The 3,088-nt window shown below is 51.1% G+C and overlaps 1 pseudogene; it reads left to right on the top strand.

The window, feature by feature from the left end:
- Nucleotides 1-6: 6 nt before the first annotated feature.
- LOC102736721 (apolipoprotein L3 pseudogene) lies at nucleotides 7-2,076 on the top strand (annotated as a pseudogene).
- The last annotated feature ends 1,012 nt before the right edge of the window (nucleotides 2,077-3,088 follow it).

Genomic DNA, 3,088 nt, shown 5'->3' with positions numbered 1-3,088 from the left:
TATTGTTCTAGGACCCTTGACATCCTAGGTGGGGGCCTAGAGATCATTTCCCAGTGCTAAGGGCAAAGGGCACACCTCTCTGTGGGTAAGGTTCATCCTTCAGTACACACGAAGATTCCCCGAATGAAGGTTTTTCTGCTCCAACCCCACTTCCCTTTGTTCATCTACTGAGTTCCCAGTCTACACACACTGTGGTACTGACTGTGTGAACCTGTCCTTGACTTGGAAGCCGTCTTTATCAAATACCCAGCACTTAAGAGCATCATAAGATGAAATGGACTTATTTATTTCCTGATTGTGTGTTATGGAGCATTGCTCATGTTGATTACATTCAAGGAAAATTCTTTACGTTTGTAAAATTCTTTTGCATTTGATTTATAGTAAACGTTCTGTGGTTTATGTGGGATAGATCGAATGAAGCCCACTTTACAGATAAGCTTTTCTTTTTTAAAGATTTTATTTATTTATTTATTTGAGAGAGAGAATGAGAGAGAGAGAGAGCACATGAGAGGGGGAGGGTCAGAGGGAGAAGCAGGCTCCCCGCCGAGCAGGGAGCCCGATGCGGGACTCGATCCCGGGACTCCAGGACCATGACCTGAGCCGAAGGCAGTCGCTTAATCAACTGAGCCACCCAGGCGCCCCTACAGATAAGCTTTTCTTAATCACTTGATCTTCACTGTTACAGGGAGGAGGCAGATGCCCTATGTAAAGGTCTGAACAAGCTGGAAAGAGCCATGTATACGGAGGCCGAAGACCAGCTGGCTAGGGAGAGGCTTTTGAGTGAGTTTCCCAAGTTGAAACCCAAGTTGGAGGAGCGCATAAGAAAGCTCCACGAGCTTGCAGATGAGGTTGACAGGGTTCATAAGAACTGCACCATCTCCAACGTAGTAGCCGGCACCACTGGCGCTGTGTTTGGTGTCCTGTCCATCCCTGGTCTGGGTCTGGCACCTTTCACAGCAGGGGCCAGTCTGGTACTCTCAGCTGTTGGAGCGGGGCTGGGAGCAGCATCTGCTGTGGCCCAAGTGTCCACCAGCATCGTGGAATACTCAAGCGAGTTGTCCGCAAAAGCCAAAGCCAGGCGCCTGAGATCAACTGACTTTATTGAAGAGGACATAATTACAAAGGTTCTGAATTCTAGCAAACCCAAATTTCTGCCTTAGCATGTAAATGCCTTAAAGACCTGCAAGACCTTGGAAACAAGGTTCGGGCCATCAAGGTAGCCACAATTAACCCTCAGCTAGTAGTCAATGCCCTTCACCTCATGAGAGGTAAGCCTGTCTCAGCTCAAAGTGCCAGGCAGGTGCAGAAAGCTTTTAAAGGCACTGCTCTGGCAATGACCAAAGGAGCCCGGATCATGAGTGGGGCCTTATCAGGTCTCTTCCTTGCGATGGATGTGTTCAGTCTTGTGAAAGAGTCAGGGCACTTGCAAGAGGGGGCCAAGACAGAGTCAGCTGAGGAGCTGAGGCAGCAGGCCCGGGAAATGGAGAGAATGTTGAAGAAGTTCACCAAGTTCTATGAAAGTGTGATGGAGGGCCTGACTCCATGACCCCCGAGCAGGGCAGGGAGCAGGGATATGTGTGGAAGAAAGACATAGAGGTACCTTATTAGAGAGGAAAAGAGGGGGAAATAAAGTTTTCGGGATGGGTGTTGAGGAGTTTGGCATTTCTGTAGCTGAGCCTAGTGAGGGAGGGGTTAATGTGATGGCAGAAGTGTGGCGGGGGGGAACATTTGGCAAGTTGCTGGTGCTCTTTGGGGTCAGTGTGCGCTGAGAGACCAATGAAGCTCCTATGAAATTCTAAAGGTGGTGTTGGAACAGTGGCTGATTTGAAAAAAAAAGTGACGGTGGAGATGGGGGAGAGTAGAAAAGAGAAAGCAGATGCCAGCAACAGGTCAAGGAACCTTGCCATATGTCGAGGAGATCAACCAGCATGGGACCAAAAGACACCGCTTCTCTGAGTCTCACTGTCCTCATCACCTGGGGGTGGGGGGTGGGGGACAGTGTATTGCAGATCCGTGTGGCTTTCCCAATCTTGTCTTCTAGAGACTGCTTCAATAAATATGGACTGATGCATCGTGTCTTTGTTGTGTTCATTGAGGGTCTTGCCTGGGCTCTGGAGGCCAGACTTCCCTTGCCCATGGCCTTGTCTTCCGGGATCTCAGGGAGCAAGTCCTCCATTGCTCCTTCTGCTTGCTCACTGGGCTCCCGCTCTCCCGTCTGGTTATTTTCCTCAGACCTCAGCACCTTGCACGTCCCACTGGGACTCCCAGGGGAAGCTTGTGCACATCTGTCACCAGACTGAGCACAGGCGTGTTCCTCGGCCAGTGTCCAGAACCTGGGATCAACGGGACAGATGGCTGTGTTTTTCTGGTGGGCAGGAGGACCAAGCCTCAAAAGCTGCAGACTTCCTCCTCCCTCCCTCCCTCGTAGACTGCCAAGCCCTCAAGGCCTCCCCTTCCCCACCACCGAGTCATGTGATTCTCTCTTCCTTCTTTCTTGCCCAGACCCCACCTGCCTTCCCTTCTTCCCAGTCCCTCATCCTGCCCTACTTCTGGTCTGTACCTGCAGGGAGTGGGGAGGGGGCTCTCAGCCATCCGTGTCGGGTGGCTGGTTGGATAAATGGTTCTCTTATGGCTTCAGCAGCCCAGCCATTAGATTCTGGGGAGGAAGGCGAGAAAAGCCTCACTTAGCTTTTTGGTCTAGTTGTCACCCAGGACTCATGCCCAGGGATTTTCTGCGCTGGGGTTTAAGAGAAGGAGGCATCGGAGATTTGCCCAGCATTAAGGAATCCAGCCTTTAATGTCTTTCTACATGCCTATTTTTCTTCAGTGCCTGAGGAGCATTACGGGAAGTTGAGGAGGGAGGTGGGGTCCTTGGGAGATTCAAGGAACAAGCCTCACCCAGAATCCCCCACATATCGGAGGGCATGTTAGCCTGAGAAGATGCATGCTGACTCGCTAAGATTTGGGGACCAAGGGACAATATGGGGAAGCTGCAGCCACCAGGCCTGGGGCCAAGGCAGGAATCTAACCAGAGGGAAAGGAGCCTCGGCTGTTTATTGGAGGCTCTATTCAAAGCAAATAGTCTTAG

The sequence above is a fragment of the Leptonychotes weddellii genome, unplaced genomic scaffold, assembly GCF_054177405.1.
Source record: "Leptonychotes weddellii isolate Sample4059 unplaced genomic scaffold, ASM5417740v2 HiC_scaffold_2243, whole genome shotgun sequence".
Taxonomy (NCBI): domain Eukaryota; kingdom Metazoa; phylum Chordata; class Mammalia; order Carnivora; family Phocidae; genus Leptonychotes; species Leptonychotes weddellii.
Note: the sequence above shows the minus strand (reverse complement) of the source record. Positions and strands in the feature narration are given on the sequence as shown.